At 41.2% G+C, this 24,620-nt stretch overlaps 1 long non-coding RNA gene and 1 pseudogene across 1 annotated transcript in view; both read right to left on the minus strand.

The window, feature by feature from the left end:
* Positions 1 to 21,943, minus strand: part of LOC135091204 (neuronal acetylcholine receptor subunit alpha-10-like) — a 30,835-nt pseudogene extending 8,892 nt beyond the window's left edge.
* LOC135091529 (uncharacterized) overlaps positions 1 to 24,620 on the minus strand; it is a 102,477-nt gene that overhangs the window by 55,276 nt on the left and 22,581 nt on the right. The gene's annotated exons all lie outside the window — the stretch shown is intronic.

A 24,620-nucleotide genomic window follows, 5' to 3' on the forward strand; every position in this document is an offset into this window, starting at 1 on the left:
CTCAACAACAATGGTGGATGACTGTAATGGACTCAGTAATCAGGTTGTTAAGGTTGAAAGAAAACCACACAAATTTATGGATAAGGGTGACAGGTGGATGCAGGTAAGAATGTTTTATACAGAGACTGCCACATATAAAACTGGTGACCTCTTGCAGCTTCTCTTATTTCCTTATGTTGGTAAGTGGTCTTTCCTTGAGTGTTGGCTTTGCACGTTATACACAGGCACGCTTAAGTAAACACTAAAACTCCATCGCCTCTGTTGAATCTTTTTTTTTTTTTTAAGTTAATGCAAAGTTGTACACGAGTATTTTACTGAACTTTAAAGAAACCACAGCAATCCTACTTCATGAACATAATAACATAGGGATTAATAATAAAAACAGGTAGACAAAAAAAATAAAGAAATGAAAGAAACGTAAAATAAGACAAAAATAAATACAAGAAAACAATCAGTAATACAAAAGAATAACAAAAAATCAACACAATAAAAGGAAAATAGAACACAGAAGACAATTAAGAAAAAAAATTTGCACAAACTACAAACAAATATATAAACCACACGGAAAAAAAAAAAAGCAATACAAGGGGATACGCAAGGAACGCAGAGGAAGAGTACAAGGGAAAGACAGCCAGCGAGGAACACTTTGTCCTTAAAGAGGCAATTTGTGGACACCGCAGGAACCACACGATCTCATCTACACGTCATGGAAGCCAGGCAGCAGGAGGAGGAGGAGGAGGAGGAGGAGGAGGAGGAGGGTTGCGTAGGATGATGGGAAACCCCAGAGGTGAATGAGAAAGAGGAGGGGGAGAAGGAGGAGGAGGAGAAGGAGGAGGAGGAGGAGGAGGAGGAGAAAGAGGAGAACACAACAAGTAAAAAACAGAAGGACTAAAAAGTTAACACTTCTAAAATCTCTCTCTCTCTCTCTCTCTCTCTCTCTCTCTCTCTCTCTCTCTCTCTCTCTCTCTCTGGAAATAAGCCAGAGCATGAAGTGTGTGTGTGTGTGTGTGTGTGTGTGTGTGTGTGTGTGTGTGTGTGTGTGTGTGTGTGTGTGCGCGTGTGGTGAGAGAAGCTGTTTACATGTGTCAACTTTATGATTATGCATTATAGTTCTCTCTCTCTCTCTCTCTCTCTCTCTCTCTCTCTCTCTCTCTCTCTCTCTCTCTCTCTCTCTCTCTCTCACACCAGTCTCCTTCTCTTCCCTTCCATCTCTCCCCTCCTCCTTCCTTCCTTCCTTCCTTCCTTTCTTCCTTCCTTCCTTCTTTCCCTATTTGTCTCATTCCTTTCCTTCATCCCATTCCTTGCTTCCCCTTTTCTTCCCTCCTCCAACTTCTCTCCCTTCCTTCCTTCCTCCTTCCCTCCTCCCCCACACCACTTCCCTTATTCCTTCCTACCTTCCTTCACTCCATTCCTCTCTCTTTTTCTTTCTTTCCTTATTGAATTATGTAGATGAAGGAGGGAGTAAGAGAGGGAGAGAGGGAGGAAAGGAGGGAGAAAAGAAGGGATAAATATATGGTTAGGGCAAAGAAAAGACGGAGGAAAAGAGAGAAAGAAACACAAACAGAAAGGAACAAAGAGAAAGAAAAGTTGGAAAGAAAGAGACAGAAAGAAAAGAAAAGAATGGTATGGAAGAGAGAGAGAGAGAGAGAGAGAGAGAGAGAGAGAGAGAGAGAGAGAGAGAGAGAGAGAGAGAGAGATACCAAACCCTTACACCCACCCAGCCACCCATCCACACACACACACACACACACACACACACACACACACACACACACCAAGATATATAAACAGAAGAAGCTATACAATGAATCAAGTAATAAAACAGGTAAGGGAGGCGCACCTGAGTTTGGCTGGAGTAATTAATTAGGCCGCAGGTAAAAATGAAGAAGCGAGCAATAGGAAGAGACAAATAAGTAATACATAGAGTCTACCTGTGGAAGTTAATACAAAGAGATAGTGATGAGAGTGTGGAGGAGATGAAAATGATAAGCATGCAGTTAAAAATTAGAGGTTATATTGTGCATGGGAAATATATTAGCAAGTAAACAGAAAGTAAGTTATAGGTAGAAGATTTGTAATGCAGAGAGAGAGAGAGAGAGAGAGAGAGAGAGAGAGAGAGAGAGAGGTAGTACTGAATGGAGAATTGATAGACTGGTAGTAGTAATGACTGTTCTTTTCCTACTTTCTTCTTTCTCTTCTTAATTTCTCTTTCCGTGACTTTTTTCTATCTCTCCTCTTCTTTCTCTCTCTTTCCCTCTATATCCTCTTCTTTTTCTTTTTCTGTGACCTATTTTTTTTTTGTATTTTTCCTCTTTTTTCCCTCTCTTCTGTTCCTATTCCGTGACTTTTTTCAGCCTCTCCTCTTCTTTCCCTCTCTTTTTCTCTCTTTCCTCACTTTTTTCTGTAAGTCTCCTCTTCTTTCCTTTTCTTTTTCGGTGACGTATTTTTTTGTATTTTTCCTCTTTTTTCCCTCTCTTCTATTCCTATTCCGTGACTTTTTTCCAGCCTCTCCTCTTCTTTCCCTCTCTTTTTTCTCTCTTTCCTCATTTTTTTTCTGTAGCTCTCCTCTTCTTTCCGTCATTCTCTCGGCTTCTTATTCCATGATACTGGACTTTTCTCTCCCTCTTTTCAATGTCTAACTTCACTTTCCTCATTATCGTATTTTTCTGGAGTAGTATCTTGCGCGCCTCCTTCTGCTCCTTAGCCTCAGAATAAGTAAAGTTCTGACGAAGTACCACCTGCTGCCGTCAAAAAAAGTATTTCTGTTGTCTAAACTTTTCCTGGTTTCATTTTCTCTCCCCCTGAGCTACTAACCCACTGAATGGCTCCAATTTGACCTCTTGACTGTTGATGACACACGTTTCACTTCACTTGGGTTACCTTAGATAAATAACACACAGAGCCGAAATAGAACAGCAGGCCCCGGGAGGTTCCAAGCACCTCATTGTTTACGTCTTTTGAAATTATTCTGTCAGATTGCTACACATTTCCATTCGTTCGTGGCGGTGACAAGTAGATCAAAGGGTCTAGTGTAAGCGCAGTGTGTGATTTCAAAGCGCGAAGTGACATCAACAGGAGTGATCGAGTCTCAAATGTTTTAGTGGCCCAGTCAGAATCGTAAAGGGCAGTGTGTGTTTCTGAACATGTGGTGCCGAGATCAATTTTAGGGGGTACTGAAAAATGCTGCGTATATTGTAAGGCGGTACAATGTAAACGCTCCTTGCAAGGCACACCAAACTATCGGGAGTGTACTTTCATATTTGATGAAGTTAGCCTCATTTTCAACTGTTAATACAACTGTAGTTAATACAACCAGATATTAGAATTAACGGGCGCGGGAAGTGTCCAGACTAGACGCAAGGGGTGCTGAGGTCGCAAAAAAAGGTTAAAAAATGTTAGTCTATGGAGAGATGAAGTAGTAAGTGTCACATTGTCATTGGCAGTAAAGTGTTAACAAAGGTACAAGAAAAGAAAATCTGAACTTCGTTACACTACAAATGAGGATAAAGAATACTTGTAGCCATCCTGTCCTCGCCTGATGTATGACACAAGCACAGGGAACGAGGGACAGAAACACCTAAACAGAGAAGAGCAATAAAAATGTTAAAAGAAGAGGAAAGAAAAAGAAAAAAAGAAGGAAAAAATGAGGATAAAAGAAGAAAAAAAAAACAGTTGTTGGTACATAGACAACAAAAGAAAGCTTATACAAAGGAGTATTATTAATTATTTTACTGGAGAAAGAAAAAGAAAGGAAAAAGAAGCTTAAAAAGGAAAAAACAAAGTAGATGCATAAATAAAGAAAGGAAGTTATTACACAAAAGGGAATTACAAATTATGTTGTTAGACAAGGAGAAAATAAACAAAAATAAATAAAAATGTAGAAAAATGAGTTAGCATGAGAGAGAGAGAGAAAAAAAAAAAGGTTGATGCATAGACATAAGAAAGGAAAATTATTACATAAAGGAGGATGATTGACTTTTGTTCCTGTCTACACTACAGAGTCAGGAATGATTGTTTTGTCCCCACCGAGAAGTTAATGTACACAGTAAGGACTGGTAAATATTAAAGGCAAACAGATACACATGATGACTAGATAATAATGATGCAAAACAAAGAGATTACTTTTCAACAACAATCTGAGAAATTAATGTCCACAGGCAGAGCAGGTAAATGTCAAAGGTAAACAGATAAACACCAAAGCAAAATAATAACACAAAAATAAGATGATTACTATTTCAGCAAAATTACAAAATGAGAACAATTTATGATCACTTTCTCGTCTAAACAATTAGTACACACAGGTACGGCACGATACATCAAAGGTAAATATTTACACACAACAACTAAATAATAATAATAATGGTAATATTAATAATAATAATAATAATAATAATAATAATGATAATAATAATAATAATAATAATAATAATAATAATAATAATAATAAAAATGATAATAATAATAATAATAATAATAATAATAACAATAATAATAATGATAATAATAATAATAACAACTACAACAACAAAAACAACAACAACAACAACAACAACAACAACAACAACAACAACAACAACAACAAGGTGATTACTTTCCTAGCAACACTACCAAGAGCGAGAGAGACAAGAAGAATCAGTCTCACCTGTGCAATTAACATGCAAAGGTAAATGAGAGATAAACACTAAGGGTAGATACAACACCTGAACTAAATGATATTACAAGAACAAGGTAATTAATAATTTCCATCGCCACAAAAGGAGAACCAAGACTAATAACTTTCTCACCTAAGGAGTGAACACACACAGGTAAGGCAGGTGAGATGAAAGGTAAACACACAAATAACTCAGTAACAATCACACAGAAGGAACATTACTTATTGAAATACAAAACTGAGACAGTAAAGAGTAATTTCCTTGTTCTCACCTGTGCTATCAATAAACACAGGTAGAAGAGAAGAGGACAGGTTCAATGAAAGGTAAATACATAAAGAAAGAAGAAAAAATGTTATAATAAAGAGGATTATTGTCTTTTGGAAATACACAACAAGGAGAGCAAGGAATAATAATCACTTTCTCACCTCAAATATTAATAGCCACAGGTAAGACAGGTGGAATTAAAGGTAATTATATAAACAGAAAAGCAGGAAATATTACAAGAATAGAGGATTATTATTTCCTAACAATTCAATAAAAAGTAATGGATAATAACTCTCCTCTCACCTTAGCTATTAATAAACACAGATGAAGGACAAGATGACTGGTGGAACTAAAGCTAGAGTTACCTAAAAAAAAAAAAAAGGACAAAAATGTTATGCGAAAGAGGATTGCTGTCTTTTTAATCTACATGGAAAAAGAGAACAAGGAATAATCACCTTGTCACTTGAAATATTAATAGCCACAGGTAAGACTGGTAGGATTAAAGGTAAATAAATAAAAAAAAAGACCAAAAGTATCATACGAAAAGAGTATTATTATTTTAACTACTCATAAAAAAAATAAGGAAAAAATAACTTTGTTCTCACTAACAATACTCACAGGTAGGACAGGTAAAGTAACTCACAAAACTATCTTTAAAAAAAATAAAAGGTAAATACATAAAAGACCAAAAGTATTATACGAAAAGAGGATTATCATTTTAGCTACTCAATAAAAGCAAGGGAAAAATAACTTTGTTCTCACTAACAACACTCACAGGCAGGACACGTACAGTGGCTCCCAAAACTATCTTTAAAAAAAATAAAAGGTTAACATTCTGACACAATGGACGATATTATTTGACACGTTTGGTAATTACGGTGGCAACAGTTGGCAGCCCTGCACACTAGGGATGGTTGCCGTATATAATAACCAGGGCAATAGATCGACCAGGTAGCAGGTGTCATACTGTTCATTATGCCACAGTTCGCACCACACTTTACACATACTTGTGGGAGTTGCTGTACTCTCAAAGATTAATACATAAATAAAACACAAAAAATATCATACGAAAACAGAATCAATATATATATATATATATATATATATATATATATATATATATATATATATATATATATATATATATATATATATATATATATATATATATATATATTTAACTGCACAGTGAAAATAAAGTAAGAAATGATAAGTTTGTAAAATTAAAATAAAAAATGTGGGGTATTAAGCACCACAGATGTTAAGAGTAAATGGACAGACAAAAGAGCAAGATTATAATACAAAAAGATGATATTTATTTTTAAAACTACACAATTAAAAGTTCAGAGAAAAAGATTTCTTCTCACCTTAGCTATTAATTATTTACCTATTTATATTAGCTATTTATTTAATTTATTTATATTAGCTATTAATTTATATAATATTATTATATTTCATAGAGGGACTGCCACGTGTAAGCCTGGTCGCTTCTTGCAGCTTCCCTTATTTCTTATGTTCCTATGTTCTTATGTTCTTATGTTCCTTTTTTTTTATTTTATTGTTTTAGTTTCTTCTTTACTTTCAATTTCTTCTTTCTTGATTTTGGTCGCTGATGACTTTTTTTGTTCATTTTCTGCTTTTATTTCTTCTTCTTTCTTGCTTTTGGTCGCTGATGACTTTTTTTGTTCATTTTCTGCTTTTATTTCTTTATGCTTGTTTTTGGTCGCTGATGACTTTTTTTTCATTTTTTGCTTTTATTTCTTCTTTATTCTTGTTTTTGGTCGCTGATGACTTTTTTTTTCATTTTCTGCTTTTATTTCTTCTTTATCCTTGTTTTTGGTCGCTGATGACTTTTTTTTCATTTTCTGCTTTTATTTCTTCTTCATTCTTGTTTTTGGTCGCTGATGACTTTTTTTTTTTTTTCATTTTCGCTTTTTCTTTTCCTCCTCCTCCTTTTTTTGGATTTTATTGTTTTAATTTCTTTACTCTTAATTTCTTCATTATTAACTTTGGTCGCTGATAACTTTTTTTTTTTGTTAATTTTCTGATTTTATTTCTTCTTCAATTTCTTCTTTCTTGATTTTGGTCGCTGATGACTTTTTTTGTTCATTTTCTGATTTTATTTCTTCTTCAATTTCTTCATCCCTGATTTTGGTCGCTGATGACTTTTTTTTGTTCATTTTCTGATTTTATTTCTCCTTCAATTTCTTCTTTCTTGATTTTGGTCGCTGATGACTTTTTTTGTTCATTTTCTGATTTTGTTTCTTCTTCAATTTCTTCATCCTTGATTTTGGTCGCTGATGACTTTTTTTTGTTCATTTTCTGATTTTATTTCTTCTTCAATTTCTTCTTTCTTGATTTTGGTCGCTGATGACTTTTTTTGTTCATTTTCTGATTTTATTTCTTCAGTTTCTTCATTCTTATTTTTGGTCGCTGATGACTTTTTTTGTTCGTTTTCTTTTATTTTCTCTTCCACACACACACACACACACACTTTCTCCTTTCGTCCATGTTAGAATCCACATATGCACGCGCGCACGTACTCACGCACACACAAACGCACGTAAGACAATTAATCATGACTTTGAATATTATATAAGTTATGCCAATACATACACGCATTCATATATATGACTTCTACATGGCTATACATATAGGTACATATTCACACATATTTCATCATAACTTGGAACATTGTCAATATTATGATTGCCTTCTACATGGCTGTCATATAGGTACATATTCACACACATTTTATCATAACTTGGAATATTGTCATGGGTACATATTCATGCATATTTCATCATAACTTGGAATATTGTCAATGTTATGATGTCCTTCTATATGGCTATACATATATATATTTATCAGGACACACACACACACACACACATAAACACATATTAATAGACGCACAATAATAGACAATTTAATTTATTAAATGGCGCCTCAATGATGGGCGAGACTGTGGGCGTGGCGGCGGGCGTGGTGGGCGTGACGGTGGCCAGCGTGAGCGGCGTGGGCGGTGCGGCCAGCGGCCTTCAGACACCCCCTGACAAATGCCTCCGCGCCGGCCACCTGGGTGCGCGGGCCGCGCAGCAGCACGGTGCGAGACACCTTGTCTGTTGCTGGCGGCACTCTCACCTGCACGTCAGGGAACTCCTGCAGTAGTCTCCTGACAGTCGCGCCGGCGGGACCCACCACGTGGCACCGCTGGCGTGGCGTCACCGCCACTTGCGCCTCGATCACCTCGGCCTGCCGCAGCAAGGCCTCGAGGCGCGCCAGGGCGGCGGGAACCTGCCGGGCAGGTCCGCACAACCTGATGGTGGCGGTGCGGGTGTCTGAGGGAGGCGGCACACTCACTCGCACGCCAGCGAACTCTTGGCACACTTCCCGCAGTGTGGCGCCGCGTGGGCCAACGATGTAGCGCCGCATGTGGGGCGCTACGGCGAGAGTGGCCTCCTTCTCTTCCTCCTGCCAAGAGCGGCGCACGCTGTCCAGCGCACGCTGCTGCTTGGCTCTCTCAGCCCGCTGCTTTCCTTTCTTCGCCTCGAGCTGCTGGCGTCGAGGAGACTCGATGGCGGCCTTCACCTCAGGCAGGCTAGGCGCCTTCACCTTCTTGGGCCTGTTCTTACCGCGGCCCACCACCGCCTTGCCCTCTGAGTCCCTCTTAGGGGGGTCTGGGTCCTCAGGGGTCTTCGCCACAGCCACAGGTTTCCATTTTCATCCCTTCCTTACTACCCTCTCAAACCTCGCCCCTACCCCCTCAAATTTTGCTAATTTCTTTTACTGCAAAATAAAATTTAAGGTGGCCTCTGATTGGTGGACTGGTGCGTGATCAACTCCAAGCTCACGGCCAGGAGAGAGTCAAGGCTCACCGCTCTGAGTTATGTTCACTACATGTAAAGGCATCAACTGTACATAACAAGTGGCTGCACTAAAGCTGTTATCTACACTATACATCAATACTTAACAGCTTATCCTAATACACTGACAAACGACACGCTGAAAAGAGAGAAAAGAGAGAGAGAGAGAGAGAGAGAGAGAGAGAGAGAGAGAGAGAGAGAGAGACAGAGAGAGAGAGAGAGAGAGAGAGAGAGAGAGAGAGAGAGAGAGAGAGAGAGAGAGAGAGAGAGAGAGAGAGAGAGAGAGAGAGAGAGAGAGAGAGAGAGAGAGAGAGAGAGAGAGAGAGAGAGAGAGGGAGGGAGGGAGGGAGGGAGGGAGGGAGAGGGAGGGAGGGAGGGAGGGAGAGAGAGAGAGAGAGAGAGAGAGAGAGAGAGGGAGGGAGGGAGGGAGGGAGAGAGAGAGAGAGAGAGAGAGAGAGAGAGAGAGAGAGAGAGAGAGAGAGAGAGAGAGAGAGAGAGAGAGAGAGAGAGAGGGAGGGAGAGGGAGGGAGGGGGAGAGAGAGAGGGAGGGAGGGAGGGAGGGAGGGAGGGAGGGAGAGAGAAAGAGGGAGAGAGAGAGAGAGAGAGAGAGAGAGAGAGAGAGAGAGAGAGAGAGAGAGAGAGAGAGAGAGAGAGAGAGAGTGTGTGTGTGTGTGTGTGTGTGTGTGTGTGTGTGTGTGTGTGTGTGTGTGTGTGTGTGTGTGAATGACAAAGAAAACCGACACATATGATAGTCTATACACCTCGTCGGAGATTTACGATTTCATTAATATGATGCAATGAATCCTGAATTTTCAGAATATGAATTGCAGTTTGGAGAGTATTGATATCAGTATTGATATCAATATTGATACCGATATTGATATTAGAGGCTCCTTGGAAAGGTTAGGGCACACGGGATAGATGGAAAGGTGTTAGGCTGGATAAAGTCATGGCTAAGCGACAGACGACATAGAGTAGTAATAAACGGCTTTAAATCTAAGTGGGGTCATGTAATTAGTGGGGTGCCACAGGGATTAGTATTAAGGCCATTGTTGTTTTTAATATATATATATATATATATATATATATATATATATATATATATATATATATATATATATATATATATATATATATATATATATATATATATATATATATATATATATATATATATATATATATATCAATGACTTGGAAAATGGAATTAGTAGTGATGTTAGTAAATTTGTGGATGACACGAAGATAAGTAGATTAATTAGGTCAGAATCGGATGCCATCGCCTTGCAGGCAGATTTAGATAGGATGAACGAATGGACAGACAGATGACAAATGCAATTTAACATAAAAAAATGCAATGTACTTAGCATAGGTACAGGAAACCCACACAGTAGATACACAATAAACAACTGAGCTCTGGTAAGTTCATGGTACGAAAAAGATTTAGGAATTATAGTAAGCTCTGAACTTCGTCTAAGAAAGCAATGCATAGAGGCCAGAAACGAGGCAAATAGTGTATTAGGATTAATTTTTAGGAGTGTTAAAAGTAGAAGGCCTGAAGTAATATTAAAGTTATAGTTGACGCTGGTCAGACCTCATCTAAACTACGCTGTGCAGTTCCGGTCGCCATATTACAGGAACGATATAAGTCTATTAGAATCAGTACAAAGGAGAATGACTAAAAGGATACAGGGGATGAGGAATATTCCTTACGAGGCGAATTTGAAGCTATCAAATTTACATTCTTTAGATAGACGTAGATTAAGCGGGGACCTGATAGAAGTCTTTAAATGGTGTATGGGTTATAACAAGGGGGACGTAAGCAAAACTCTTAGAATCAGTAACCAGGACAGAACAAGAAATAATGGGTTCAAGCTTGAAAAATTTATATTTAAAAAGAGAAAGGAAGAAATTGGTTCTCAAATCGAGTGGTAGATGAGTGGAACGGACTCAGTAATCAAGTTGTTAGTGGTAAGACATTAGGGAGCTTTAAGAGAAGATTAGACGGGTTTATAGATGAGGACGATAGGTGGAAACAGGTAGGTATATTTCATACAGGGACTGCCACGTGTAGGCCTGATGGCTTCTTGCAGCTTCCTTTATTTCTTATGTTCTTATGTTCTTAATAATCACTGGTAAATAACAAAAGGAAAACTTGAATTGAAGGTCAAAACGAAAAGAAAAATAGAACAAATCTTAGACGAAAAAAAAAAAATCATACATTTTGTTTAATTATGAAATGAAAAGAAAATAAGAAAAATCAATCGTCCTCTCACCTGAGCTGTTAACATAACCCCAGGCAGGACAGGTACAATTAAAGGTAACCACATCAGCAAAAGAACATGAATATCATACAAAAAGAACATCATCTTTGTTAAGTAGTAAGGGAATAATGAAAAGGCAAATACTTACATAAAACAGCAGAAATATTATACAGAAAGATGGTCATTATTTTTGTTTAGCTACATTATAAAAACGTGAACGAGCAACAGCCAGCAGTAATTATACACTGGCCTGGGAACAAAGCTAGACAGGTGAGACTGAAGTGGTCTGGACGTGTCAGGAGGAGAGACGAGGAACATGTGGGAAGGAGAATGCTGGAGAGGAATGTACCAGGCGGGAGGTGGTGAGTGAAGTACTGAGTGAGTGAGTACTGGTGGGAGTGAAAAAGAGAAAGACATACGTGAATGTTTACTGATGTAATGAAAGAAGACATGCTTGTAGTGAGTGTGACTGAGGAAGGGAAGAAGACCTGAGTGTGACTGAGGAAGTGTGACTGAAGAAGTGTGACTGAGGAAGTGTGACAGGAAGTGTGACTGAGGAAGTGTGACTGAAGAAGTGTGACTGAGGAAGTGTGACTGAGGAAGTGTGACTGAAGAAATGTGACTGAGGAAGTGTGACTGAGGAAGTGTGACTGAGGAAGTGTGACTGAGGAAGTGTGACTGAAGAAGTGTGACTGAAGAAGTGTGACTGAGGAAGTGTGACAGGAAGTGTGACTGAGGAAGTGTGACTGAAGAAGTGTGACTGAGGAAGTGTGACTGAGGAAGTGTGACTGAGGAAGTGTGACTGAAGAAGTGTGACTGAGGAAGTGTGACTGAGGAAGTGTGACTGAAGAAGTGTGACTGAGGAAGTGTGACTGAAGAAGTGTGACTGAGGAAGTGTGACTGAGGAAGTGTGACTGAGGAAGTGTGACTGAAGAAGTGTGACTGAGGAAGTGTGACTGAGGAAGTGTGACAGGAAGTGTGACTGAGGAAGTGTGACTGAGGAAGTGTGACTGAGGAAGTGTGACTGAGGAAGTGTGACTGAAGAAGTGTGACTGAAGAAGTGTGACTGAGGAAGTGTGACAGGAAGTGTGACTGAGGAAGTGTGACTGAGGAAGTGTGACTGAGGAAGTGTGACTGAGGAGGTGTGACTGAGGAAGTGTGACTGAGGAAGTGTGACTGAGGAAGTGTGACTGAGGAGGTGTGACTGAGGAAGTGTGACTGAAGAAGTGTGACTGAAGAAGTGTGACTGAGGAAGTGTGACTGAGGAAGTGTGACTGAGGAAGTGTGACTGAGGAGGTGTGACTGAGGAAGTGTGACTGAGGAAGTGTGACTGAGGGAGTGTGACTGAAGAAGTGTGACTGAGGAAGTGTGACTGAGGAAGTGTGACTGAGGAAGTGTGACTGAGGAAGTGTGACTGAGGAGGTGTGACTGAGGAAGTGTGACTGAGGAAGTGTGACTGAGGAAGTGTGACTGAGGAAGTGTGACTAAGGAAGGGCAGAAGACCGGGCGTTGGAGGTTGCTTCTCTCTGGTGACCCCTGACGGAAGCAACCCAGAAAAGAAGTAGGGACATAAATAAGTAGACGAGAGATTATTAACTCCTTACTTCCTTTCTTCCCTGCAGTACAAATTGTGAGGAACAGTGAGGAAGGGATAAGAAGGAAAAATGGCAAACAATATATATAAACAATAGCATACTGGAAATGAAAAAAGAAAAGAAAAATTATAAGATGCACTAAGTAAAACAATGAAATGTAACCACAAAAAAAAAATTTAACAAAACAAAATAAACCTCAAAAGGAAACTCAAACGAAAGTAAGCAAAACACACACAAAAAAAAAAAAAATAAATAAATAAATAATAATAATAAATAATAAATAAAATAAGATAAAATAAATAAATAAATAAGTAAAAAGACAAGAGCAGTTCATTCACCTTGCTCGCCTCTCGTGGCCTGGCCTGTCACCTTAATGAAAACACACCTGATGAAAACAAGACAGGTAGGTACAATTGTAAACACACCTGAGAGTGACACCTGAGCATGTGTGTATGTACCTGCGCCTCGGTCACTCTCCTGCCACTCACCGGTAACACGTCAAGATGAAGCACAGATGAGGAAAAGAGCGATAGGAAGGGCTTGTTCGCTAATCACTTCCATTAACGACGGGAGGGAGGGAGGGAGGGGAGGAAGGGCAGGAGTAACATAAATTAACATATAAAAAACAGTGATGAATAGTACGATAAAGTCAACACTGTAAGTAATTAAGAGACGCAGCATTGTAAAGAAAGAATGAAAGAAAATAGAGATAGGAGTATTAATTAACAAATACAAGAATATAATGGTCTATAGGAAGGATATCTACTGAAACTACGTAATACTACTATAAATATGCATGCTAAAAATTAGGACAGAATAATGGTAAGGCTTTCCCCCCCCACCATCCTTCTCCTCTGATATTGCACCTGAAAGAAAAGGAGTTAGAGGAGAATATTATATCCCTCGTAGTAAAGGAACCCATGGAAATAAAAAAATAAAAAAAAAGTAATAATAATAATATCAATGAACACACAGGATGATATTGGTTTGTATTTTTAGATGTTTTAGTGTTTTACATCGACTAATATTAACAGCGACTATTAAAGTTATGACAGTTTTCAATTTTTTTATTTATTTATTTATTCTTCTTATTTTTTTTATTTATTCATTATTTATTCATTTTATTTTATTTATTTTTTTTTTGTGTGTGTGTGTGACAGGTTAACGATAATTCAGCATCGCCAATATGTAACACCATGAGGTCACGAAATCGTCTTTGAGTGCGGCTTTTCAAAGTATTCCTGAAGAGAGAGCCAAGCCTTTAAGAACATGTGCAGTGTGTCACAACAACAAGTCTGACACACTGCACATATTTCAACTAATTTCCTGTTATTTATTCTAGTATTTTGTAATAAGTATGATTGTTACCTTATTAATATTGTTTCATCATATTGTATCATTTTCTAGTTAATATATTTACAAGGAATTAATTTCTATATATACTTTTTTTTTTTATATATTTCTGTCCTCAATCCAACAGCTGACATGACTGTAACACATTTGTTTGGCCAGTAATAAATGTTTCAAATGTTTCAAATATAACCAGCAAAGAGCCAGCTGACCTACACGAGGCATTCCCTGTATGAAAGACACTTGTGTGCACCTGTCATTCCTGTCCATAACTCTGTCTCTTTTAAAACTCCCCATTGCCTCACCACCACCATCACCACCCTTGTTAATGAGTCATTTAACCAGACATTTACCAACCTGTTCTATTTATTTATTTATTTTTATTTATTTATTTTTTCTTTTTTCTTTTTCTCTCTCTTTCCTTAAATCTATGTTCAGTGAGCTTGGGCCGCCTGTTGAGTACATAGGATAGCCAGTCCCTTTCTGCGCCGCCTTTATATTTTCAGTCTTAGCTGACAGTCCCATATTAAGGCTGGGCAAACCTTGGAGTGGGCAGTGGCGACCCTGTCAGGATGCTAACTGTTCATCTATCATCATTAAGTGCAAGGGATATCAAGTTCCTTTAACTACAACTATCAACTTGAGTCTGCTTCATGTAAGAACCTCTACTTAACTTATTTCGTATCAAGACGGGGTGAACCAAAGAGCTCCCAACAGCGACTCTGCTAGGGTATTATTTTGCCTCTTATATAAGGTTTTCAGCTCCTTTAACTACAATTATCTTCAACTTTATTCTGCCTCATATGCCACAGCAAGGCCGGGTGTCCTGGGAGCGAGCAAAAGCCACTCTGCCAGGACACTGATTGTCTACTGTTATCTAATAAACGCAAAAGGATGTCCAGCTTCTTTAACCACAAATAAATCTCATCAACTTTGGTCGCTTCACATGAGAACACAAAAGAAGAGCAGATACCAGATTTACCGGTCTGTATCGAGAGTGTGTCCATCTATTTACTAATGGCAGTGAAGTACGTGTGGAAGAACAGGAGAGATACATAACAAGACTCTCTCCACGTCCACCTGTCCCTCCACCACCTCTACCTATCTTTTGTCCCCGTCTAGTCCTCAATAAAACGTGCATTTTTTTTTTACCCTAAGCCCTTTACCACAATAAACAAATGACACTCACCTATGCCACTGATGAGAACACAGGGCAAGGATTAAACACGAAGGACATGGGTCGCCACTATAAAATTTCTTTCCTTTTTACCTTCAACTCTTCACCACTCTGAGCAAACACACTGAATACACAACACACTAATCTATACCGCTGATAAGCACACAAGGCAGGATGAGACTGAACATGTAGACTATAGATCACCGCTTCTATAAACATACCTTCTTTACCCTAAACTCTCCACCACACGGAGCAAAACAGTCACCCTAAGGTCTCCACAATACAAAACAAGCAACACACAACACACTCACCCTTGCCATTGATAAGCACACAAGGCAGGATGAGATTGAACACGTTGACTATAGATCACCGCTTCTATAAACATACCTTCTTTTACCCCAAGCTCTCCACCACACGGAGCAAAACATTCACCCTAAGGTCTCTACAATACAAAACAAGCAACACACAACACACTCACCCTTGCCATTGATAAGCACGCAGGGCAGGATGAGACTGAACACGTAGAACATTGGTCGCCGCCTGAGCTTAATGGTGAAGGTTATGTCCGGGTAAGGCTCTGGGCAGCACGAGCAGTAAGTGACGTTCTTAGCTGCCGTGAACTCCACCAGGTCAAACTCTCCGTTGGACTGATAGTTGGACATGTCCCCTGTGTCCATTTACTTTATGAGGTCCAGCTGGGAAGAGGCAGTGAGAGGGAGAGAGTGAGCGGGTGGTGAGTGTGTGTGGGAGGGTACTGAGTGCTAGGATGGATGGATGGATGAGTGGAGGCAAGAGGTATTGAAGGAGAGGTGGACAGGAGAGAGGAGAAGGGATAAAAAAAAAAGATGGAATACGGAAGGATGGAAGGAGGAATAAAAAAAGAGGGTAAGAGAGTGAGTGGTGTCTGTGTGTGTGTGTGTGTGTGTGTGTGTGTGTGTGTGTGTGTGTGTGTGTGTGTGTGTGCTGAGCATGTGGGAGTGTGCGTGGGAGAATGCATAGAGGTAAGAGAGATTGAAGGAGAGTTGGAGAAGAGAGAGACATGATGAGGAAAAAGATGTGAAAGGCAAGGAGAGAGAGAGAGAGAGAGAGAGAGAGAGAGAGAGAGAGAGAGAGAGAGAGAGAGAGAGAGAGAGAGAGAGAGAGAGAGAGAGAGAGAGAGAGAGAGAGAGAGAGGTGAAGGCAGGTGGAGAAAACAAATAAAACTCCACAAATTAACGAAGGTCAGGCGGCCACGACAAGGTTACAGGTGAGTGTTGGGACTCGAACCCCGGCACACAGGTGGGGCGGCAAGGTGTTCACCAGTGAGCCACCTTGGGGAAGATGTAGAAGAGGAAACAGGAGGGAAAACGACAGAGTAGAGGGATTTAGAAGAGGAAAGAGAAGGAAAAGAGAAGAAAGAAGGAAAAAAAAGAAAGGAAGAAAAGGGGGAAAGGAAAGAGGAAAAGGAAAAAAAAGAGAAAAGGGAACATTTAGAAAAGAAAAGATAGAGGAAAGGGGAGAAAAGAGCGAAAAAAAGAGACAGTAGTTATATAAAGTTCTTCTGCTGTAGTAGTAGTAGTAGTAGTAGTAGTAGTAGTAGTAGTAGTAGTAGTAGTAGTAGTAGTAGTAATAGTAGTAGTAGTAGTAGTAGTAGTAGTAGTAGTAGTAGTAGTAGTAGTAGTAGTAGTAGTAGTACCACCATGTAACAGAATATATATACACACATTATGTCCGCCGCTGTTCAGCGCGCCGGCAGAACATGAAAGCAAGTAATCCACCAATCACAGCGAGGCATTCACACACTCCTCGAATCACAGAAAAGCAAGCCTGACGGAAAGGGCATCTACCTCCAAGCTGACGAGAGCCAGCGAAAGTCCTTCAATTTTATTTTAAGTATTGCTTCAAGTACCTCCTGCAATCCTTGCAACACTAGAGAGAACCTCAATCCTCCCTCCCAGGGATAAGAACACTAAGCATTCACACGCTTCATGAGTACAAGACGCAGCGCACGACCGTCACACAACACTGTGAGATGCGCCTTACACGCGGAAAGATGCACGCAAGCAAGAAAGTGAGCCAGGGGGCGAACCCAACCATGGCCACAGCAAAACAGAAGAAGAAACAGCCAGCGGGCTGCTTTGCTTTCCTTCGCGCCATCTGCAAGCTGTTTAAGCGCAAGAAGAAACGAGCCGTGGTGAACAGCGAGGGACACGCTCAGCCTAAGGACAAAGAGGAGCCCTGCTCACTGCCCCCACCACCGCAGGAGGGGCCTGCGTCACCAAAACCCGACAGTGACTTGGCGCCGCCGTCAGGTGAATGCCAGAGAAGAGCTGATGCTGAGAACACGCGCGCCAGCACACAGCAGAGTCCCGCAGACCACAGCGGATCGGGCCACGCAGACGTAGAAGCGAGATATGAAGAGGAGGAGGAGGAGGAGGAGGAGAGCCCAGTGCGGCGTTACTTCAGGGAGAAGGGCATCCCTCTGCTGGAGGGGGAGCAGATCAGCCAGCTGACCAATTACTACCAGGAGAGTATTGGTTGCGGCAGCTGCGGCTGGTGCTGCAGGACTCGCGTGCCCGGCACCGGCCAGGAAGTGGTCGTGAAGACCTTTCGCCAGGACGCGCTGGAGGACCTCTTCACCGAGGCGTCGGTGATCCAGTCCCTGCAGGTCACGGGCGTACAGCGTCTGGTGGGCGTGTGCGTCGAGACTTGCCAAATGGTCACGTGCTTTGCGGGCCAAATCGCCAAAGATTTCCTGCTCAGCCCCGTGACTCAGTTCAAAGACGCCGTGAGTGTGTGCCTGCAGGTCGCGCGCACACTCAGGAAGATTCACCTGCGAGGTGTGGCACACAACGACATCAAAGGAAACAATGTGTGCGTCAAAGTTTCCGATCAAGGCCCAATAGCAACCATCATTGATTTCGGCCTCGCCAGGACCATCGGCACTCGCAGCGTGTACCCCCCCGCCCCCGCCTGCAGGTACCCGTGGGCGGCGCCGGAGCTCCTGCAGGAGGACGCCCTCCCGTGCTTCGAGGAATCCGACGTTTATTCGCTGGCATACCTCATCATGCACACGGTGGAGTTGCGCTGCTGCAGCCAGCGCTGCCCTGCCCTGCACGTCCTCTGCCAGCTGCTGCGGGACGCCCTGGAGCCAGAGCCCAGCGCGCGCCCCACCCTCCCCGCTCTCATCCGTGCCCTGGAGGAGCTGCACCGCCACGTCCTCGCCCCGCTCCTCCGCCAGCGAGGAGCCCGACGGCGCCCACGCATCCAACAGCATGGGACGCCCGCTCGCCGCGAGAGACGTCCACGGGGGAAGACGTGGCCGCCACAGGGAAGATGGAAGCTCTGAGGAGCAATGAACGTGGTGGCACAGCCGCGCCCCGGCACTGGGTGGCGCTGATGGTCTTTTATTTGTTTGGTGTCCTTTTCTTTAAGTTGGTGTTTAGACGCGCCGCGGAGTGAGGAGGAGGCGAGTCAGGCATGTCTTGCCTCGAGGACGGAGACTGCTTGGTATGAAGAGCTGCAGTGCTTGGTGTGGTGCCATTGTTACTGTGTGAGCTACCTACAGTGTAAGTTGTATCAGTGTGTAAGTTACTAGTGTAAGTTTCATTAGTGTGTAAGGTAGCAAGATTGTAAGCTGTACTGGTGTGTAAGTCATTAGAGTGTAAGTTCCAGTGGTGTGCGAGGTGCCTACATTGTAAGTGGTATTAGTATATAAGTTAGATTGTAAGTTGTATTAGTATATAAGTGACTAGACTGTAAGTTACCTAAGTCATAAGTTGTATTGGTGTACAAGTTACAAGACCATAAGTTGTATTAGTGCTACAGTGTTCACGGAGGGATGGATAACTGATGGATGAGTGGATAGGTGGATGAGTACATGGATGGATGGAAGAGTGGATGGTGGGTGGATGGATGGACGGATAAGTAGATGCAATGATGGATGGGTGAATAAGTGGATAGGTGGATGGATGGAAGAATGGATGAATGAGTGGATAGATGAATGAGTGGACAGATGAGTGGATAGATGGATGAGTGGATAAGTTGATAGATGCGTGGATGGATGGATAGATGGATGGATGGATGGATGAATAGGTGGATGGGTGGATGAATGTGTGGATGTGTGGATGGATGTGTGGATGGATGGATGGATGGATGGATGAATGGATGAATGGATGAATGAGTGGATGGATGGATGGATGAATGAATGGATGAATGAGTGGATGGATGGATGGATGGATGGCTAAGTGGATGGATGGATGAATGGATGAATATATGGATGGATGGATGATAGGATGGATGGATGGATTAATGAGTGAATGGATGGATGAGTGGATGGATGGATGAGTGGATGGATGGATGGATGGATAAGTGAGTGAATGAATGGATAGAAGGATGGGTGGGTGAGTGGATAAATGGATGGATGGATGAGTGGATGGATGGATAAGTGCATGGATGGATGAGTGGTTGGATGGATGAGTGGATGGATGGATGGATGGATGAATGGATGGATGAATGAATGGATGAGAGGATGGATGGATGGATGGATGAATGGATGGATGGATGGATGGATGGATGAGTGAATGGATGGATGGATGGATGGATGGATGGATGGATGGATGAGTGGATGGATGGATGAGTGGATGGATGGATGAGAGGATGGATGGATGGATGTGTGGATGGATGGTCCGGACAGCAAACATTGTTGCCAAAATGTTATCTAAATGTTTGCCAAATGTGTGCCAGCTGTATAAGTTAGTGGATGTACAAGTTACGATCTTAAGTTAGCAAGATCGTAGGTTGTCTTAGCATGTAATAAGTTACCTAGGTGTATTTGTTGATAAGTTACTCGATCATAAGTCACATTGGTGTGTAACATTGTAAGATGTATTAGTTGATAAGTTACTCGATCATAAGTCACATTAGTGTGTAACATTGTAAGATCTATGTTTACTTGCAGTACATGTCAAGTACAATTTTTAAATAATGAGATTACTTCTTTGAAAATAGATATATAGATAAATGAAAAATAAGAATATTTAAAAATACATTTATAGAAAAATAATAGCTTTATAAATCGAAAGCTGTATTTTCTCTACCAAGCAATGTATATTTTCGTATTTTCTTGAAAGTAATAAACAAACAAAAGGTATAAATCTGGGTTTGATTTGAAGCAGAGTGGCGTCTCATCACGTTGGAATCCTGATGCAAAAGAAACAAATACATGAACAAAACAGTAAATAGCAAGGAATGACAGAGTTGTGTTGTGGCGAGGCGATGTGTGCACTGCACGGCCTCACTGCGCCTTGCTCCGCCCTGCTCCTGTTTATATCACACACACACACACACATATATAGAGAACCCACACAGCGCCTCAAGACTCAATTCGTCCCCTTCTCTCTTCGACACAACCTTCCACACAAACATTCGCTTCCTTCTCGTCACACTTATCCATCCCTTCCTCTACACTGAGCATACTGGAGGATTTTTAGCGAGAATTCCTAAAATAAGAGCATAAGAAGTTAAGGGAAGCTGCAAGAAGCCACAAATCATTCATAAATCATCATCCATAAATGCATCTAATCTTCTTTTAAAGTTTTCTAACATGTCAACACTAACGACCTGATTACTGAGTCTATTCCATGCATCTACCACTCTATTTGAGAACGAATTCCTTCCTTTTTTTCTTTTTTAAATGTAACTCTTTCAAGCTTGGAGGTGTTATTTCTCCTTTACTGATTACTCACCCTGAGAATTTTGCTTACGCCTCATCTGAAAATCTCACCTCTTGCTAAAACGGTTTCCATGAAGTTATGTGTTGTGTTTCGTCTCAGCATAGAAGCAACAGGCAACTACAGGTGCCGATAATATTGATATAACATTAGCGTCTTCATCAGAGGGCTGGCTTAAGTTAGGTTACGCTACGTTACGTGTATACTATTTCAGTTCTTTAATCTCACTGCTGATTCCGTCATTGCGTAGGTAGCAATGTGTGTGTGTGTGTGTGTGTGTGTGTGTGTGTGTGTGTGTGATGAGCTGCCTATCCCCTTTGCAGTAAATGTAGTAAATGGAGAGAGGGAAGAAAAATGTAAATTAAAAGATATGAGACACTGAGAAAACATGAGCGAAGGAGGGAGAGGAGAAAGAAGAAGAAAGAAATAAAGAAAAGTCGAGAAAGGAGAGAGGAAATACTCAAGGAAGGGTAAATAGAAAAGATTTTTAACCTTGAAAAACAAATGGAAGAGAAAAATAAGAACAAAAGAGAAAGAAAGAAAAGACGAAAATGTAAAGAAAGGATGAAAGAGCGACAGAAAAAGACAGAGAAAGAAAAGTAGAAAAAGGAGTAAATTTATAAATAATTCTCAGTTTTCTCTCTCACTCACTCTTCTCTTTCTTTCTCTTCTTCTCCATCTCCCTCTCCCACTCACCCTCTCTCTTCCTCATCATCACTCCAAGACCATCACATCATTTTGCACAACTCCACTCCCTCTCCTTTTTCCTCTCTCCCACTGCCACTCCCCCCCCCTCTCTCTCTCTCTCTCTCTCTCTCACACACACACACACACACACACACCTGGTAGCCGTCGTAGGTCCAGGACGCCCACATCTTGCAGGACTGGACATCAAAGGGGAAAAACTCCACGTTCATGTCACAGGAGGACTTGTAGATGCCGTGAGACAGCCACGTCACCTCCCCGCTCGAGGTGACGATCACGTTAGTGTTGATGGTGGCGGCAGAGTGCTGAGCGTCCGTGCTGAGGGAGAAGAGGAGCACGGGATGATGAGGTGGTGGTGGTGGTGGTGGTGGTGGTGGTGGTTTTAGTGTTGTTGCCGATGTTGTTGTTATGACTTTTACTACTTCTACAATTACCGGTATATGCTGCTTTTACTACCACAGCTACTACTGCCACTACTACTACTACTACTACTACTACTACTACTAATAATAATAATAATAATAATAATAATAGACTAATAATAATAATAATAATAATAATAATAATAATAATAATAATAATACCACTATCACTGTGTGTGTGTGTGTGTGTGTGTGTGTGTGTGTGTGTGTGTGTGTGTGTGTGTTCCTTCCAGTGAAGAACAAAATAATTTCCCCAATTGAACTATTTTCCTTGGGTTGAGTATTGTATAGTGGTATTCCTGGAATGGCTCCATGCGGCGTGCCGGGGTTCACCTTACAGTGCAGCTCAGCGTCCCCTTGTGTGGTGGAAGAGGTCAGTGCCTTCCAGGAAACAATTATTTAATGAACCTAGTCAGTAATTCAACAGATGGACAGGAACGTACGTGAGAAAGAAACGAAAAATATTGGACAAATAAATAAATACATAAATAAATAAAATAATTAAACAATCAAATAAATAGTTCAATGAATCAAACAGATAGTAAATAAATAAATAAATAAGTGAATGAAGATAAATTTAACCAGTTTTCACCGTTCACTAAAAAGGAAACCCCTTCCCCCAAAAAAAGGACCACCATTGCCTAGACAAAAAGTGAAGGCGTGGCTACTGACGAATAACAAAACACTTAAGAGAACTACAGCTCTCATTCAGGAGTATTTCAAATTTCAGCAGATTTAAAAACAACAATAACAACAACAGCCAATAACAAAAACTCTCTCTCTCTCTCTCTCTCTCTCTCTCTCTCTCTCTCTCTCTCTCTCTCTCTCTCTCTCTCTCTAAACACGCCGACGCCTAGACAGTCTCTCTCTCTCTCTCTCTCTCTCTCTCTCTCTCTCTCTCTCTCTCTCTCTCTCTCTCTCTCTCTAAACACGCCGACGCCTAGACAGTCTTGCATCAAAAGGAAGGAAGAAATCATACAAGAGGAGTTTCAGCTTTCCAGAGCGGCCAGCAGACCAGTAAGTGATCTCGGGAGCTTGGTTTTCTGCAGTTGTTATAAAGTGGTAAAGATAAGTGTGCATATTGGTCAGAACAAACAAGACTCTTGAGTCTGCTGCCATTTTCTGCGCATGCGCACTGAAGTGTAACCATGGCAACCAAACAACTGGCAGACCTGCGGAAGCTATGACGCAATCAGCTGGCCGAGATTAATAAAGATGTGTTGATCGACATTATACTGGCGTCTACACCAGCCAACGACGAGTTCCAGCAATTAAACCAAAAATTAGAAGATGTGATGAAGGAAATACAAGCACTTAAGACTACGATCGTGTCTCCTGACAGCATCATTAACAAAAACTACACTTAGCTCAAGGCTCGTGTCGATAAGCAACAAGAAATATTGGTCAAGCAACATCAACTCCTAGAAGCTTTAGATCGCAAGGAACGTGAAGCAAACATCGTCATCCTGGGCGTGCCTGACGATAAGGAAGCATTGGATGGTGCTACATCAGACCAGGAGAAGCTTAACAAAATATGGGCCAAAGTGGGCATCAGTGACGTAGAGGGCACCCATCGTAGGCTGGGAAGGGAGATATCTACTCCGGGACAAGGACCAGCGCACGAGCATCCTGAACAACGCCAATCAACTTAAGTCTGCTGGTAACAACTTCAGCCGTATCTACATCCAGCGAGATGTTCACCCGAGCATCAGGAAGGAGTGGAGGCGTTTGAGGGATGTAGAAGCTGCTGAGAAGGCTCTCCCAGAGAATGCTGGATGCATCATCAGGTTGGACACTAAGGATCGTAAGTTATATAGGAATGATGTAATTGGTAGTTGGAATACACAGTTTTTTCTCTAGGTAGACCACAACAAGCTAGTTATGTAAAGATGATATCATGGAACGTTAATGCAGTGTGCACAAAGTTGGAGAAAGGTAATGTTCAGTCATTATTACTTGAATATGATGTTATTTGCCTTACCGAGGTGAAAACTTCTCTTCCTGTGAATTTCCCTGGATATGTTTCCTTTAAGAGTGCAACAGTTGGTACTGCAGACCGTGGGGGTACAGTTGTGTGTGTAAAGAACTGAACTGCTTGGCGGATTTAGTGGGTGAAGTAGATACCAGTAATAGTGAGCAGGTTTGGCTTCGTTTTCGTAACATCCACGAGGTTTTATTTGTTTTTTGTTAATACCTCCTTGTGACTCTCAGTATTATTCCCATGACTTGTTTGCAGTGATTCAGGAAAAACTCACCACAAGATCTGTGAAAACTAGTTTTGTCATAGTGGGTGATATGAATACACGATTTGGCAGAAGTGTTAGATATATATTAAATTTAATGGAACTTACTAATGCAGAAGACTTGTCATATCCATACATTCCTGATGATGTTGAGACACCTAGTGACAATGCAGAGCTTTTATCTACCATTTGTATTGATAACACCTTACTTGTGGTTAATAATCTTAAGTATCAAGACAAACATTTTCATGGAGGAAAGAGTTTCCGCAGGCGCGACACATGGATCTCCGAGGTAGATACGTGTGTTGTGTCTGCGAGAATACTTAGCCTTATAGAAGACTTTGCGGTGTTACAGAGCAATGATCTCCCTT

This window comes from Scylla paramamosain, chromosome 37 (genome assembly GCF_035594125.1).
Source record: "Scylla paramamosain isolate STU-SP2022 chromosome 37, ASM3559412v1, whole genome shotgun sequence".
Taxonomy (NCBI): domain Eukaryota; kingdom Metazoa; phylum Arthropoda; class Malacostraca; order Decapoda; family Portunidae; genus Scylla; species Scylla paramamosain.